We start from the raw sequence: 18502 nt of genomic DNA, 5'->3' as shown, positions 1-18502 counted from the left end.
CTGGGGGGATGGCTTGTGGCGTTAGCTCTACTCCTGCAGTTGTGGGCACCCCCCTCCAAAATATGGAGGGGGGCTCTTTTGAGTCGCGACGGTGTAATCCGGGCAGAAAGAGGGAGGGAAGGCAGGGGGAAGCCCCTCCACACTGGAGAGGTGGGTGGCTGGGTGGGCACCGTCCTTGCCCTGGTCTCCCTGGCTTCCTCCTCCTCCTCTCCTCCTCTTGCCCCTTCCCAATCGATGCCTCAGCCTGAGCCTTGGCATCCTCCTTGGCACCGCCTCTCCCTCCCTTCTCTCCCCCCTCTCCTTTTCCAAACGCGCTGGTCGCGGCGAAAGAGGAGCTGGGCTTTCCAGCAAAGCCAGGCAAGTTGGCAGGAGATGCCAAGGAGATTCCCAGCGCCCCCTCCTCCTCCCCGGGATGCCATGATCTCGCCTTGAAGGGCCGGGAAGCTCCTCCGCCGGGCAGCGAAGGAAGAAGAAGGGGACCCCCCTCTGCACACACAGACCCCCCCCCACCCTCCTCCTCCAGGTAAGAGACCCATCCCCCTCTCCCCTCTCCCTGGCAAGGAGGGGGGGGCAAGAGAGAGCCCGGCTTAAGGCAGGCATGGGGCTCCTCTGCCAGCCTTAAGTGCCAATGCAAAAGCAATAGGGCAGGGGGGAGGCTTTTATGGGGAGGGGAGAAAGGGGGTGCCTGCGAGTGTGTGTGTGTGTGTTGTATGTGTGTGTGTGTGGGGGGGAGGTTGCCCACCCCTTGCTGGAGCTAAGCCGGGTGCTGCAGCCTCAGACTCCGGATGGCCATGGCTCCCCTCCGAAAGGTGCCTCTTTCCTCCCCCCCCCTAACTTTGCAGGCTGAGACCCCCTTGGCTTTCACTCCCCTCCCCCGCCTTTTTTTGGCCAGGGATCAGGAGGGCATTTCATATATATATATATATATATATATATATATATATTAAAATTAGCCCAGTGCGGTGATTTTAATATAATAATAATAATAATAATAATAATAATAATAATAATAGCGTGTATACACACACACACACACACACACAAGCCGGAGGAAGCGGGGAGTTTAATATACGTGGAGGCTCTCTTCCTTAGCCCCCCAAACCAAAGCTCCGGATCCATCCCGATTCCTGCTGGGCCTCCTCCTCCTCCTCCTCCTCCTTGGGGGGGGGGGGGAAGGGGTGCCTTGGGCTCGAAGGGGGTTGAAGGGGGGGGGAAGAGAGAGAGAAATTGGCCGCCTGCTTGCCTTGAATGCAGTGGCTATAAATCCCGCTTGTGCTCCCCTCCCCGAAGCCTTATGGCCAGCCCCGACCCAGAGGAAAGGCAGAGGGAGAGGGAGCCCAGCATCCGGCACCAAGTCTCTCTGTGTGGGGTGTGTGTATGTATGTATGTATACAAGGACACACACACTCACACACACACATATGAGGGGAGTGATGGTGATGGGGATGGGGACCTTCCTCCTCTCTCCATCTGCCCAGAGAGGAGGAGGAGGAGGAGGAAGGCCCAAGGGGGACGGAGGGAGGGAGGGAGGGAGGGATGCCCCAGGTGGACCCCCCTCAGTCCCCCCTTGGGTCCGCCAGGGCCCTCCCCCCTCCCTCTCCCCCCCCCCCCCCCCGGGGCCCCGACCTTTCGCAGCTGTCGTGCTCCATCCCTTCTTGCGTCGCCCTTGTTTACCTCGCTGGGCTTTTTCAAATATAGCTCCTGCGCCATCCCTCGCCTTTGCCTAAATAGGGCAAGGGAGGCATCCGCACGGCAGGGATGATCCGGGTTGACTCTGCTTTCGCCGCCTGTGGAATTCTGGGAATGGTCCTTGGCTGTGGCGCCAGAGCAAGGTCACCCCAGTGGCTCTGCATGTTGGAGCCCCGGCCTCCAGAGCCTTAGGGGTTTATCACACTGGGCTTGTTCCGGCGTTAAAGAGAGATTAAAGTGCACTTAAAGCATCCCACAAATGAAGCGGCAATGGCGAGGAATTGCACGGATGACTATCACATGCAATTGCGCAAATAATGCAATATCGGAAATACATTGTTACTGAAAGCCCAAAAGTAATCCCACAGCCATGCTGTGGGATTCAGGGAATGGTAGTTGGTTCGGACACCAGAACCCCTTGACAGAGAAGGGTAAATGTCTCATAAAGTACCAGTTCCCAGTATTCCATACTATTGAGCCACTGCAGTTAAAGCAGTGTCAACCCAGACTATTTCTGCAGTTCAGATGCTACTATAGCCCCATTCTCAAACCACTACAGCATGGTGGCCCTTCTCTTAGGCCTACCAAAACCCATGTTCAAAACACAGAAACAAAAATGTCAGGAAGGGGCCAGGCAAACAGCCCCCCAAACCTAGAATTGTTTGTGTGTGTGTGTGTGTATATTATTGTAACCTACCTTGAATCCCTTTCTGGGGAAAAGGTGGGATATAAATCCTTGGATATATATACATATGTGTGCATGTGTGTGTGTCCTAACCTTTTCCAACCAGGCATTAGTCCCAAGGGGCACTTGTACATCTAACCCTGAACTGCTGAGGTGCAATCCCTTGTAGAAATAGATGAAAAGATACACCGGAGAACATTCTTATTTTTCTTTCTGTCTTTGAATGTCAGGGGCCGGGTTGCAAACTTCATACAAGGACAGCTTTTATTTATGTGCTCCCACAGTTGTGAAACACGCTTCCCCAATTCCTCCTCTTTCCAGCATACTGTAATTAGAAAACAGATTGTGAAAACATACACACGCATTTGTCCAAGCCTGACAAGAACATTTTTTTCACTCTCCCAACTCAACCGAAAGAGGAGAATGTGGGTGATTTTGTTTGGTTCTGTATGGTGGTCCTTCAGTGCTGGGGGCAGATTTCAGGCCTGTGAGCAGGTTCTTCTTGTATTTCTTATTAGAGTCTCAAGACACCTCCTCCTCTGGTGCAAAATGCATGCCCTTAGAATTAATGAATTTTGAGCTGAGGACTTCAGTGGGGAGCGCTAGGGCTCCTCCTCTAACCAGTTCCTGATCTCCATAAGATTTCTTCATTTCAAGATTTCTTCATTTCAAGTGAATGGCTGGAGAGAGCAATTTTGTTGCCGCTGGTCTCAAACCACTGGGAGCTGGAAATCCTTGCTGATATATTGCAAATCGCATAGATCTACCAGTAAACCTAGTTCCAGTGGATCCTCTGCTCTAAATAAACAAGTAGTCTCTGAAAAATGGAGGGGAAGCGATATTTGATAGGGGGAGGGATCGATTGGGTGACAATTTTCTGATCAGTATTGTTTTGAGGGCAGAAGACTTTGAATTTAAGCAAGCCAAACCGTCCTGCTTCTCATCTCCTTATTTCTAACGGCTATTTTACATGACTGCTTTTTAGACAACGTGGTCATATGGCAAGGTTGCCGTATGTTGACTTTGGCACAGTGCTTCTGAGGAAGGTTTTGGTTGTTGAGGTTTCAGATTAAAGCATCCAGATTTGAAAGATACATATTTTGAAGAGTTGGTCTTAGTACACATGACTATCCAGTCAGCATTGAGTCCGTATTGGCTCACCTTTATTTGCCATGATATCTGACAAATCAATTTCCAAAGCAGGGGGCTGTTGTATACAACATTAGCCCTGTTTTCTTTGCTCAGAGTACTTGACAACAATTTCTGATTTCATCCATCTTCTTAATGAGACTGTAATGGAAGGTCACTTGTTCTCAGTTTAGAGATGGAAAAGCAGGCTGAGATGGAGAAGACTGATCAAGCCAAAGGCCATTTAGTGGGGATTCAATACCTACTTCCTAGTTAGACCCTCCAGCCACTGAACAGTTTTCTGTTTTCTGTTTCTTTTTCACCACACTCACTGCCTGTTTATTATTAACCCATCATGGACAATTGGATGGATTCAGATTGGAAAAACCCCGGGCCCTTTTCACGCAGCACATTTTCAGTGTTGTGTTCCACTTTAACTGCTATGTTAACATGCAATGGAACCTGGGGCTTTGTAGTTTGGTGAGGCACTAAAGATCTCTGGCTGAGATTTCTAAATCTCTCTCCCTAAACTAAAAGCCTCAGAATTGCATAGGATGGAACCATGGTCGTTAAAGTGGAATGTAGTGCTATAATTGTGTACTGCGAAAAGGCCAGAGACCTAAATGTTACGTGACAGTGGAAGAAGGAGGAATACTCTTGGTTTAAAAATGGAGAAAAAATTAAAGAAAAGATTTGTTTTCTGCAGTTTGACTAATGGAAGTAAAACTGATGAACGTAAGTTTCTTACTTAGCAATATCATAGTGTTTTCATGGTGATGCTTCCAGACCATAGTCATGAGCCAATGCCCAAAAATTTACAGGGTTTTGGTTTCTGTAGGATTATCCTCCGCCTGCATTTGAATGCTGCTGCATAGGAGGTGTGCATATTCAATGGAAGCGCGTGTTCATTGTATGGTTACAGTAAAGGAGGGAAGCACAATTTCTGGATTCTGTTTTGTTGTTATTAACTGGCATCAAGTCAAATTCTACTTATAGTGATCTCATGAATGAGAGTCATCATATCATCAACAGCCCTGTTCAGGTCCTGCAAACTCAGAGTTGTGACTTCCTTGATTGAGTTGATCCATCTAGAATGAGGTTTTCCTCTTTTCTTACTGCCGTCTGCCTTACCAAACACTATTATTTTTGTTAGTGAGTCACATCTTCTTATGATATGGCCAAAGTATGACAGCCTCAGTTTAGTCACCTTGGCTTCTAGGGAGGTTTAGGCTCGATTTGCTCTAGGGCCCATTTAGTTGTCTTTTTAGCAGTATCCACAGAACTCTTCTCCAGTACCATATTTAAAATGAGTTGATTTTCTTCCTATCAACTTTCTTCAGTGTCCAGCTTTCACAACCATGCATAGAAATGGGAAATATAATGGCATGGACAATAATAGCATTTGTATTCAATGATATATCTTTACTCTTAATGTTTTTGTTTAGTTCCTTCATAGCTACCCTTCCAAGCCCTAGTCTTCTTCTGATTTTATTGGTTGTAGTCTTCATTCTGATTAATGACTGAGCAAAGTATGGAAAATCTTGAACTGTTCGTCTTCTTTGTCATTATTTTTGTTTTGTTAATGATAAACTGTAAACCTGCCTTTGCACTTTCTTTCTTGCCTTTCTTCAGTAATTATTCCAAGTCTTTGCTATTTTCTGCTAATAGCATGGTACCATCTGCATATCTTAAACTGTTGATGCTCACTCCACCAATTTTCACACCTCCTCCTTCCAAGAGTCTAATACTGTTTTACATATGATATGTCCAGCAGTTATGCCAATTGGAAATCATTCCGTTTCTCATTGTTCTGTCCTAACAGTAGCCTGTTGTATTGAGTGCAGGTCAGGACAATCAAATGTTGTTGCACACCAATTTTTTAAGAGTGATTCATAGTTTTTCATGATCTATACTATCAAAAGCTTTGCTATAATCTATAAAGCACAAGCAGATATCCTCCTGAAATTCTTTGGTGTGTTCCATTATTCACCATATGCTTGCAATATGATCCATAGTGCCTTTTCCAAACCCAGCTTGAACATTTGGCATTTCTCACTCCACATATGAAGCATAGGAAATAAATGTTATGTTCTAGTAGTTGCTGCGTTCTTTGGTGTTCCCTTTCCTGGGAACTGGAATGTATATTGAGCATTTCCACTCTGTAGGCCATTGTTTTGTTTTCCATATTTGTTAACATATTTTAGTTAGAAGTAGAATAGATTCTGTCTCTGTAGATTGAAACAACTATATTGGTATGCCATCTGTTCCTGGTGATTTATTTCTCCCAATTAACCTCAGTGCAGCTTCCACTTCGCTTTCATAAACTGGAGGTTCATCTTAATATGGTTCTTCCTCAAATGAATCTGTCATCCTTTAATCTCTTTTATATAGTTCTTCAGTGTATGGTTGACATCAACTTTTTATTTCTACTTAACCATGTGTCCCTCTGCTGGTTGTGGTCTTCTGTTTCTCTGCATTGATTATTGTAGTATTCTCACTCCAGCACACAAGTTATTGAACAGCTAGACTAAAGTTCTGGTTCCCAGTCAGTTAGGGTTAACAGTGCAAATCTATTTTTCACATTCTATGGAGATGTTCTTCAAGTTGTATTTTGGTGTGATGGTTGATTTAGTATTCTTCTTTAGCTTTATTATAATTTTTGATATTAGTTGTTCATGGTCTGTGCCACAATTTGCTCCTGGTCTTGTTTTTGCAGAGAGAATGGAGTTTCTACACCCCCTCTTTCCAACTACGTAGTCTATTTGATTTCTGTATTGGCATCAGGTGATGTGAATGTATACTGTTCCCTTTTGGAGTGCTTGAAGAATGTGTTTGTGATTAACAAACTGTTGGCCTCATAAAATTCAGTCAGTCAGTCAGTCTCCTGCGTCATTCCTTGATTCTAGGACCAATTTTCCTATGGTGTTTGATTCTGCTTTGTTTCCTATTTTTGATTTCCAGTCAGTTAACAAGAAGTCCTGTTTTGGTGTGTGATCAATTTCTTCTTCGACTCTAGCACAAAATCTTTCAATTTCTTCTTCTGCCTTTGTAGTTGGAACATAAACTTGGGTTGATGATTTCTCCCTGAATTCTTGTTGACTTGATTCAATCAGACTTTGTATTATATCCTTTGACTGTCTTTGCTACATCTTTCTTCACTATAAATGCCACCCCATTTCTTCTTAGATATTCATTTCCTAAGTAAAACACTGTGCAATTATCTGGCCCAAAATGTCCTATTGCTGTCCACTTTAGCTTGCTCACCACAAGTGTTGCAATGTTTATATGTTCCATTTCTTGTTTTATTATGTCTAGCTTCCTCTGATACATGCTTCTCACATTCCATGTTCCTATTATTTGTGCTGTGCAACTTCAGACATTCCTTCCATGTCTGAGCATGTCAATAGCTGAATGCTCTTTTGGGTGAATCCAGTTGCGTATCCCACAATCTTCATATTTCTCCTCTCCTCTCCCTCATTGAGTGACATCTAACCCGAGAGTTTCATCTTCTGGCACTATCTCTTTTTAATTTTGTATTGTCTCATTATAGGATTTTCATGGTACGAGATTTTTAAAGGATGGTTACCATTCCTCCCTCTGGGCAGTACTAACAAGCATTAGTTATGGTGTCACTGCTGTTCTTTCTGAGAGACTCTCTGCCAGTCTCACGCTTCAGTATTGCAGTTACTGTTTGGAACATTGAATCTAGCTCATCAGCAAAAACCTGTCTGATATGGGAGACCCTACCAGCAACACTGCTGCAATCAGCATAGCTTTTTGCACCAAAGGAGTACACAGTCCCATCACCCTGGAACGGTAGTGCCATTTGTGGGGGGATTCTATTTGGGTATTAATACAGTGTATTGTGACATTGGACACATTATTCAATCTTCTTTTATTATAGTACCTCAATTTGGACTGTATTGTTAAATCTGGACACTCTGGGTTAAATGCATCCTGCCATTGTAATCAGAAATTGTGTGGGAAAAGTAGGCTGAACCTTAGAAAACAGCTCAGTGGATTTATCTGAAATTTAACAGATAAAAACAGTCTGAGGATGGTTTGCAGATTTTGAGATACAGTGGCAAATCTATAGAAGTCTGAAGTTTGTTGAGTGACCTCCAGCAGTTAGACACAGAAAATTCTGTTCTTAATGATTTTGCTGGGAGTAGTTTGCAGGTTGCTTCTGCAGCTTTCTTGTATTGGATCTAGTATGTACTGTACCATCAGAGCACAGTGTGTCTGCAGTTTAAAAATTAAAAATGTTAGTTTCCCAGTCCATTTTTGTCTGTATTATTTGTAAGCTGTGTCCCACAAATTTATTCCTTGCTTTTTAATTTTATTTTAGTGGTGGTAGGATAAACAGAATGGGAGTGAGTGTGTCTAGTTACTAGGGAGACAAGAAAAAATGCAGGGGTGGAGGACAAATCTATTCTAACCCTGATACTGAAGATTTCAAAAGAAATCTGAAATAGTTCTGTCCCTCAGGAAAGGAGAAATATCTTTAAAATGAAAGGCACATTAGATTGCTTACTTCATGTCTCATTGTTTGCTTGTTTTCACCCCAAATATTTTGAACTGGCTCTTAATAAATTTTGTTCCTGTTCCCAAAAAAAGAAAAAAGTCCAGAGGTCCAGATGGAATCTAGGGTGGGATACAAACCGCCGCTTTGCGGCGCTTCCCCGCCGCCGCCGTTTGCTCCGTGCGGGAGCTGCAGCAGCCAAACCGCGCGGCTCCCGCGCGGAGCAAAAAAGAAGCTCCAAAATGGAGCTTCTTTTGGAGTCGCGTTTGCGACGTAGCGAGGCACCAGGGGCGCACTCACTACTTCACAAAGGACGCGACACGTCTGGACGCTATGTGTCCAGTACGTATAGATGGCGGCACCCATGTGGAAGGGGCGCCGCCATCTTGTACGTATAGGATACGTATTAGGGTTAGGGAGGTGCGGAAGCACCGCCCCTTCCTAACCCTAGTACGTATCCTATACGTACTATATGGCAGTTTGTATCCCGCCTAGGTTAGTAGAATTTGACTGATCTTTCTCTAGAAATACTAATATGACATCTCTCAAGCCAATGTCTGAAGAAAACAGAATTATGTAACTCCCTGCCACAAGGAAATAGCTTGGCAAAGAATCTAGCAGTTTCTAAGGAATGAATGGGAGCAATCTTTTTCTTTTTCTTTTGGTTAGGACTAAACTCAGCAGGCCTGAGCACCAGATCTTTCATGTTGGAAATAACATTACAAAATTATGAATTTCTGAGTTTACTTTATATTCCCTTTTTCTGTGCTTAGGTCACAGGAGAGGGAAGAAGTACAGGCGTGCAGAGAATCTGATTTCAGTAAGAAGGTGAACATTTTTCTTGCCAGATTTACTGACTTCAGAACATATGTAAAGAAATAGATTTCTCCATAATGTATATGTTTACAAATGTACGACAGTGGGATTTTATGATAAAAACATTTCTAGAATTGTGGGCATGTTTAGACTAGTGCTATGTTTTATGAAATAATAAAACTTCAGAGTGGAATGTATATATTACGATGTTTCTTAATTCTTTATTCAGAAACACTTCTGGTCCCAAGCACTTCAGATAAGGGAGACTCAACCTGTATAAATCAAGTTAATTGAGCAATGACTTTCTTCATTTCATTTTGAGTAGGCTTCTCAACTTCTCAGAATGTTCCAAAATATCAAATGTAGCAAACTGGAAAATTTGTTGGTTGTTATACAGACCCAGCCTTCTGATCCCAGTGCTGGTGGACCAGGATGGGCCTGGATAATAGGATTCTGTATCGGTTGCCATTTGTGCAGTCCAGTCAATAGACTTTGATAAGAGTGAACTAGGCCAATTGTTCCTGTTAGTCTTCCTTCTATTGGTATAACAATGTACTTTCTTTCTTAACTATAGTACAGTTTCTTCCTACTGTTTTCCGACATGTCTAAAGGGCAGATACAATGGCCTAAATCCAATTTTGAGGTGCAGCCAGAGTTAGGGATGCCATATCCCAGCGGCCCTCAGGACAAATCCGCTTTTGGGGGCCCCCTCCCGGTCCGGTTTGGCCCCCAGCCCCTGGTTCGGGGCCCGCGCGGCGCCAACCCACCTTCCCCTGCCTCCCCGTGCGGCTGCACCACCCTCCTCCTTCTCCATTCCAGGCCACGCGGCCGCGTGGAGGAAGCGAAGGAGGAGGTGAAGGAGGAGGCGGTGCGTCTTCTGCGCGCGGCCGCGTGGCCTGGAACGGAGGAGGAGGAGGTGGGTGGCACGGCTGCGCAGGGAGGTGGGGAGGGGGCGGGGCGCTCGCAGGAGGCACACCTCCTTCTCCTCCTCCTCCTCCTCCTCCTCTGTTCCAGGCCGCGCCAAGCGGAGGAGGAGGCAGAGGTGCCTGCCTGGCTTGGCGCTCCCCGCCCGCGCGCGCCCCAAGGCAGCAGGCAGGCAGCCACCCACTGCCTCCTCCGCCTGGTGTGCCTCCGCGCTGGGCACTTCCTTGGGCCTAGGAGGCGGAGGCAGAGGAGGCGGCTGAGGCGGGGGTGGGTGGCTGCCTGCCTGCTGCCTTGGCGCACATGCGGGCGGGGAGCGCCAAGCCAGGCAGGCACCTCTGCCTCCTCCTCTGCCTCTGCTTCTGCCTGCCGGGCCCAAGGCAAGCGCCTAGCGCGGTCGCGTGGAGGCGCACGAGGCGGAGGTGGGTGGCTGCCTGCCTGCTGCCTTGGCGCGCGGGTGGGGGGGAGCGCACCAAGGCAGCCACCCACCTCCTCCTCTGCTTGGGCCCAGGAGCCAGAGGAGGAGGAGGGAGGAAGGAAGGAAGGAAGGAAGGAAGGAAGGAAGGAGGAGGGAGGAGGGAGGAAGGAAGGAAGGAGGGAGGAAGGAAGGAGGAAGAAGGAAGGAAGGAAGGAGGAGGAGGGAGGAAGGAAGGAGGGAGGAGGGAGGAAGGAAGGAGGAAGGAGGAGGAGGGAGGAAGGAGGGAGGGAGGAAGGAAGGAGGGAGGAAGGAGGAAAGACAAGGAGGAAGAAGAGGAGGAGGAGGAGGAAGAGGACAGTGATGATGATGATGATGATGATGATGATGATGATGATGATGATGATGAAATGAGCCAGCTTCTGAGGCATGACCAATGTAAGTTGCTGTGATTTTTACAAACTCATGCGCAGTGGAAAAAAAACCAAAGTCCCTTGACCAAATACACACTTCTGAGAAGTACAGTTGAATCCGAGGGCAAACCCAATTCTTGTTAAACCACCTTGACATATTCAGTATGAATAGCATGTTCAGTGTGAAACCCAAAGAGTTTGGTTATCAAATAAGCCTCTGAAATATGCAAGAGGCCATGTTAAGTAAAGCCATGTTCAATGCCCAAATGTGCTGTTTGGAATGGGGGGAGGGGAGGTTGGCCAAAAAGGAAAGTACATTTCTGTCATCTGTCTAGGAATAATGCTCAAATGTCCTCCATTTTGATCATGCCTAAGAAACATTAATTTATATTAACATTTTTTAAAAACCATCAATTTTTTCCGTGTGTCCTCCATTTTTTTAAAATGTGCCCTCCATCTGAAAATTTTGTCCTATATTTGTCCCAGTTTGGCGGTCCAGACTTATGGCAACCCTAGCCAGAGTAGACCCACTGATTCAAAGAAAACTTGATAAGTTGGCACATGGGCGACTCACGAATCTGCTCAAATTGAGACTCAATTGAATTTAGAGGATAGGAGATAGATTTATTAGCACCACATGGCTCGTAATACTTTCTTTCATATTATGAATGTTGGACATGTTTCTGGTGATAATTACATTTTGAATCAGACAGCACGTGGAGGAATATGAGCCACAACTATTTCTTCATTGTTGTTGACACCAGGGGAACAAATTACTCTTAAAACCTCCTAAAAGTATTCTAAAAACAATCTTCCAGTTTAAACACTGAATGCCATGCAGAACAAGTTTGGAATTAAAGTGTAATAAAACCAATATGCAGTTTAAAAAATTCTGCATGAATGCTTATTGTTGGTTTTAAAGGAGAGCTTTATGACAACAGGCAGGTAAATCACAACCAGAGAAGGATAATAATGCCTTTGCTTGGGGCTTATATGACATCGCTCATCTTCTTGATGAGAGACCATTTGGAAAGTGTTTCTTTTCATCAACACAAAAAAACTGTTGATAACTTCCTTTCCTGATACTATTCTGCTAGGATTTTCAGTGTGATAGTTCAATTCCACTTTAATAGCAATTTTGAGTGGTCAGTAGGTGTGCTTTGGGTACTTTGGAAGGGGCTTAAGTGCCCTGCTGATCAAGGGAGAAAGAGAAAGGCTGAAAATTGTACTTCGATTTCATTTCAATGGGCAAAATAACTGAGAAACTTCTAATTTGTTTTCCTCTTTAGAAAAATATTCCTTTGGAAAATGAGCACACACACACCCAACCAGGGCTTGTCAGAGTAGCCGAGTAGCTTCTTTCCAGAGTATCACTCACTCACTCTATCACACACACTCACAGGCCTGGAAATGTAAATGGAAAAGAGTCTTATAGTTTAAAAAAGCATTTATTTCATCACCTCTGTTAATCACTGGCAGATTAATCGCTGCTTTAGCTTATGACTTTCATCTACCAGTGATTAATCAAGTCCATACCTCCCCTACAAGGAAACAAATGCCCTTTTAAACATAGGTTTATTTTGTTTCATTTTATATTGGGGGGGGGGGGGTCCATGTGTTTGTGTGCTTGTGTGGCAAACTAGGAAAAAGAGTAGGGATAATGTCTTGGAGGGGGTAAGAGGTGGGCAATCCCAAATGGTGTATGTGATAAGCTTTTAGCACAAACAAAGGCTGCCATGTTAGAAAGATTTCAAAGGTGTGATGGGGAGAGAGCAATCTTGATTGCATAGGATTTTGGAAAACAACACTGTTTTAGCTGGAGACAAGAATGGTGTGATAAGCCTCATGGTTTTAAAATTTGAGCCTTGTTTGTACAGGACAAAAGGCTCATCTCCCTTAGGAAATGGGACACATGGCCCAAATCTCGGATCTGGTGTGGGCAGTCCAGATGACATCTGCTATGTCCTGCACTAGAACTGGGTTATAACAAGGTTAATACAAACTAAATAAAGGGCCGGTACACACTGCCATAAAACAGTGTGCTCCTGGTGATACTAGGGTTAGGGAGCATGCACCAACCGCACACTCCCTAACCCTAGTAAGTGCCGGGGCGCCATCGTTATGCAACGTGTCCGAGCCACCCCAGGACGCTTATGGCGGCCTGGCAGAGTGCAGAAAGGAGCTCCAAAATGGAGTTCCTTTTGGGCCCCCACATCGTTGGTGTGGCAACCAAACGGCCGCACCAACTATGCAGAGAAGAAAGGGGCCATGGCAGTGCCAGGATGCCTTTGGTGCCTAAGGCGCAAGGGCACCCCTTCTTTTAGGCCAAAGATAAGCAGCATTTTGCCGCTTCTCTCTGGCCTGGAAAAATGCCAGATTGGGACCACAAGGCTGCCAGAGAGGTTGCCCTGGGCTCAATCCAGTGTGAAAAGGGGTGGGTCTGTACCAGTCCAAACATAACTATTGCTCTGGATCTTGGAAGAGAGCGATCTGCAGTGGCAGTGGACACACTGGGTGGCACAGTGGGTTTCTGTGCAGACAGCCATGTCAGCACAGAAATGGAGGCCAAGGTAGCGGGGACAGAACAGGGCAGCTGTGGGGCCAAGATACTCTGGGCTGCTCTTGGAGTATCCTGGCCAGTGGAGACAGGACCTAGGACTCCAATCCTGTACATACTCATCTGAGAGTAAGTCTCATAGGAATCAGATGAATTTCTGAACAGACTTTTATAAGATTGTACTGTTCTGTCCCTTTTACATCTACCAAAGCATGAAGGAATCAAATTAAGTGGAGCTGCTATGAGATGTGTGACTTACTGCTTGAAGGGAGTCAGTCTGTTAAAAACACCAACACAGTTTGGCTGTTTATGAGTTCAACATGATAAACGGCCAAACTATATGGCTATTGCTGGGCCCTTTTGTGCTAATGTTTTGCTTCCAGGGACAGAAAAACACATCAAGAACTTCTGGTGAGCAACCAAGCTTAAGCCTGTGTAAAAATAATTTATAACTGAAGTTAATTCAGAAGTTTATAAATCATTGCAGCCAACCATTACCGATCATTAGCTCGGAGACTGTAATTTTCATTGTTGCTGTCCCAGAAATATACTCTAACCTGACATTCTACAAAACTTGAGATACAGTAATTAGTTTTCTGGGTTGGTTAGGTTTCAGGTTATCCCTTTTGTATACAAATGTGGATCAGCTAACCCTTAAATTTAAAATGTCATTATGCTGCTACAGACAAACAGGGCAACCCCTGTAGAATTTCTTACAGAGCTTGGAGAACAGAAACAAAAGTAATGGACTAATCTATTTAGGGAATATTCTAATTGGTTTTGAATAGAAGACCTGGTAAATTTCCTACTGTCATATCTGCCAGGATTACATTTACATGTGCATAAAAAGTGAGCTCCATAGCTTACTATTATAATAATTAATAATTTGTTTTATTTATATACCGCTATTCCAAAGATCATAGCAGTGAACAGCAAGTAAGCTAATTAGCAAGTAAGCTAATTTGCCCCCAACAGTCTGGGTACTCATTTTAGCGACCTCGGAAGGATGCAAGCCTGAGTCGAGCTTGGGCCCTTTTGCTGGTCTTGAACTCACAACCTTGTGGTTTTGAGTGAATGGCTGCAGTACAGGCATTTAACCACTGCGCCACCAGGGCTCCTTATTATGTGTTGATGTGCTCTCCTACTGGCTTATTGTTGTTGTTAATTGCCCTTGAGTCAACCTGGACTCATGATGACCCTGTGGATGAGACATCTCCAAGAGTCCCTACCTCCACTGCTCTAGATTCAGGCCCATGACCTCACTGATTGCGTCTATTCAGTCTTTCTACTATCCTCTACTTTTCTTAGCATTATTGTCTTTTCTAATGAGTTGTGCCTTCTATGGCCAAAGTATTACAACCTTAGTTTAATCATCTTGGCTTCCAGGGAGATTTCAGGCTTTGTCTGTTCAAGGACCCAATTGTTTGTCTTTTGAGCTGTTCACAGTATCCTAAGCACCCTTTTCCAGCATCACGTCTCAAATGAACTGATATTCTTCTTAGATCTTCTAAGATCTGCTTTCTCCAGCTTTTGCATCTGTACATGGTGATGGGGAATACAATGGCTTGGATTATTCTAACCTTAGTGTTCATTTGCATATCTTTACTCTTTAGGAACTCATCTAGTTCTTTCATAGCTGCCCTTCCCATTCCTAGGCAGGTTATAGACCGCCCATTTGGGGCGGTCTGCACCCGCCCCTTTCCCCGGAGTATCGGGGCCTCATTGGCCAGAACGGCAGCCGCTGAGGCCCCGATCCGCCGCTTTTCAGGCTGCGGGGAAGCAGCAAAACGCCGCTTCCCCGCAGCCTGAAAAGGGGTGTCCCTGGGGCTTCAAGCCCCAAGGACACCCCGCATCAGCGGGGAGAAGAGAAAGGGGCCGCTTGGCCCCTTTCTCTTTTAGTCTGCTGGGCGCAGCCGTCTGAAGGCTGCACCCAGCGGACTAAACCAGGAAGGAGCTCCAAAACGGAGCTCCTTCCTGCTCCGTGTTCAGGGCGCACTAAGTGCCCTGGCGCGGAGCAAGGACGTCACGTCCGTGCCACCCCGTCTAGAGGCAGCGCAGCCGTGACGTCCTCACGGTGGCGGCCGTATGGAAGGGCCGCCGCCGTTTAGTGCGTGACGAGCATGCACTAGGGTTAGGGCGGTGCGGAAGCACCGCCCTTTTGTAACCCTAGTGCATGCTCGTCACGCACTAAAGTGCCGGTCTGTAACCGGCCCCAGTCTTCTTCTGATTTCTTGACTGCAGTCCCCATTCTGATCAATCTTTAAGTATTTTGATTTCTTCATTGTTTAGATTGAATTTATGTATTTCTTCCATGGGCATTATTTTTGTTTTCATTATGTTGAGCATCAAGCCTGCCTTTGCACTTTCATCTCTGACCTTCGTTAGTAATTATTCCAAGTATCTTCACACTTCCTTCTTCTTAGTTTAGACCTGCTCTTCTTTTGATATTTTCCACATGCAAATTGAACAAACAAGTTGATAGAATGCAATCTTGCATAACCTTTTTGCCAGTTGGCAACCATTCTGTTTCCCTGTATTCTGTTCTAACAGTAGCCTCTTTTCCTGAGTACAGATTTCTCATCAGGACTATCAGAGCAGTGGCATTCCCATGACCCGAAGAGCCATCCATAGCTTTTTGTGATCTATGCAGTCAAATGCTTTGCTATAGTCTATAAAGCACATGCTGATTGTTTTCCTGGGATTCCTTTGTACAATCCATCTTATGTTGGCAATGTGGTCTCTGGTGCCTCTTCCTTTCTTTAACTCCACTTGCACCTCTGGCATTTCTCTCTCTATGTATGACTGGAGTCTATGCTGCAGAATTTTGAGCATAATTTTGCTTGCAAGGGATATTACTGCTATGGTCCTATAGTTGCTGCAGTCTTTTGTATCTGCGTTTTGTGGATTGGAGTGTATATTGATCATTTCCAGTCTGTTGGCCACCATTTTGTTTTCCATATTTGTTGACATATATTAGCACTAGAGTTGCTTCTGTCTGTGCACATTTTAGCAGTTCAATTGGAATATGAACTGTTCCTGGTGATTCCTCCCCCCCCTCAATTTCTCTTATTGTAGCTTCCACCTCATTTTTTAGAATTTTGGGTACTGCCTTGCCATTGCCTTATTGGTGTATTTCCTCCTCAAAGAGGGGTTTTAACCATACAGAGATGCTGTGAGGATAATGTGGAGGGGGAGGGGGAGGGAGACCTTGCACTTATTTGAAGAAAGATAGGAAATAAATGCAATAAATACCACTGACAACATGGTCTTGGGAGCTTTAGTGTTTCTTTAATGATCATTCAATTCTATGCTCAGTTATCTCCTGTTATAAATGTTCTCTCAGGTTGGCATCCAGATCTGAGTAAAACCATTTCTGGAAGTAGATTCTATAGATACTGGTGTTGCTTCCATCTTGCAGTGGTTCCTAACCTTGTTTCCCTGGATATTGCTAAAATACAACCCTCCTCATCCCTGACCATTTATCATGTCGACTGCAGATGAGGGGGTCTGTAATAAACATCTGGGAACTTGTGGCTGAGAACGGCTAGTTTATTGCCTGATCAGTCATTGGACAAAAAAGTGCAGGTAGCACCTGTGTATTGTTAAATATGGGATTATACTTCTGTGATAAAAGCAGAAGTGAGGACTATGTGATTGGCTGGCTGTATGTGCCCCATCAAAGTTCATGTAGGAATAACCCATTGTGTTTGGCTTTAATGCAGACTTAGCCCTCTACAGACTGGCATAAAGAGCTGGCATGGAGGCAGAGTGAGGGCGTGGTGACCGCACTCCACCTATCCCAACTCTGTACCCCACTGCCCCATCTGGCCACGCATCACGCCGCGTCTTTGATGCGGCATTTACACACGCTGCACCAAAGAAGTGGGGAAAAGCTGCTGTGGCAGAGGCTAGGGCACCCTTTCCGCAGCACAAAAAGAAGCTGCTTTTTGCGACTTCCTTTTGTGCCGTGGAAAGGCCAGATTGGGGGCACGGCATGTAGTTGTTGCGGCCCCAATCTGGCACAGAGAGAGGTGGCTGCAGGCCACTCCAAAGGGGCGGTCTGTTGAACCCCTTAATTCTTTTGCTAGAACTCAAACCAAATTGACTAAAATAGAGCTTGAAAAACTACTTGTTGGACTACAGCTTGCAGCCAGGTTTTAGTTGAAAAAGTAATTTTTCCAAAAAGCAATATTTTAGTGCAGCCTCCTCCAACCCAACAGCCTCCAAAAGTGTTCTGACTATAAGAATCCTCAGGCAGAATAGACTATGCTGACTGGGGATGATGTGGATTGTAGACCATACATAGGACGGTGCCAACTTAGAGAATTTTATTTGAATGAATCCTGGCTACAACCTCAGATCTGTGACCTGTGGGATCTGCTTGTCACTAAATGTAGACAAGATATAGAATTGAGTTTTAAAATACCTGTCATAACAATTAACATAGATGGTTTAGCATGATAGGAAATAATTAATCTTATACATACATAAAAACTGTATCAGAGGCCCAGCTCTGAAAAATCCTTAAAAACCCCCTTCACATCAATTCCCACAGAGTATCGTCTTTCGTAGATCTCTAGTTTGTTTAATATGCTCTAGATCAAAACAGGCTTGACTGCCTGCCAAATTTCATTTGTTTTTCAATCAAGCAATAATATGATCTAATTCAGTATTTAAAAAATTAAATAACTCCCCCAATGTGTTTTTATTACTGTGGAAATTCTCAAGTCACAAGAGTCATCAGGTTTCCCAACTGAGACACAGTATTTTTGCTTTTCATATCTGTTACTTATTTTGCAGAGCATTTTAATTGCCTCAGTTTAGACTAACCCTCACATTTTGATGTAATTTACAGGCCGATAATAAATGGGAGTACCTGATGAGTATGTAGGATCTGTTGCTATTTCTGGGCTGCTTTTAAGGCAGTTTTGCTGAATATACATACAAAACCTCAAACTACTGGCCAGTGAAACCAGCATGCCTGTTCAAACATACTTATGTTAGTCATTTAGTACAATCAGCAGCCTCAAAAATGAATGAATCCAGTCCTTTGGAATTACAGTGGTTTCCTTACATGGTTACCTGGAGGAAATTACCACATATCAGCGGTGACTATGTGGCAATCTTTTTCTTCATTAAGGCACATTTTGTATATCCACTGAAGTGCACATTTATCCCATTGTACAAAGTCTTGGATCCTTCCAGAAGATGAAGCTGCAGGTGCAGGGAATCCTGTCTGGCGGCTGAGGGAAAGAAAGTCCCTGAAAAAGGCTGGGAATAAGTCTTTCCAGGTTCTGTGGCAGAGTGACTGTAGCAAATGACTTCAGCAAGAAGTCATCAGCATTTAGCAATTGGG

The 18502-nt window shown here is 44.9% G+C and overlaps 1 protein-coding gene across 7 annotated transcripts in view; it reads left to right on the top strand.

Annotated features, from left to right (window-relative positions):
- The first annotated feature begins 296 nt into the window (after positions 1–296).
- The window catches only part of LOC149314712 (sodium/calcium exchanger 3), a 273963-nt gene continuing 255757 nt past the window's right edge, over positions 297–18502 (top strand). For all 7 annotated transcript variants that reach the window (XM_089521776.1, XM_089521774.1, XM_089521772.1 and 4 more), the window contains exon 1: positions 297–523. The gene's annotated coding sequence lies outside the window, so the exon portion shown is untranslated. The remainder of the gene's footprint in view (positions 524–18502) is intronic.

The sequence above is a fragment of the Sceloporus occidentalis genome, unplaced genomic scaffold, assembly GCF_023333645.1.
Source record: "Sceloporus occidentalis isolate IW3139 unplaced genomic scaffold, rSceOcc1.0.p SCAF_4, whole genome shotgun sequence".
NCBI lineage: Eukaryota > Metazoa > Chordata > Lepidosauria > Squamata > Phrynosomatidae > Sceloporus > Sceloporus occidentalis.
The sequence above is the reverse complement of the archived record's forward strand: the minus strand, read 5'-3'. Positions and strand labels throughout refer to the sequence as shown.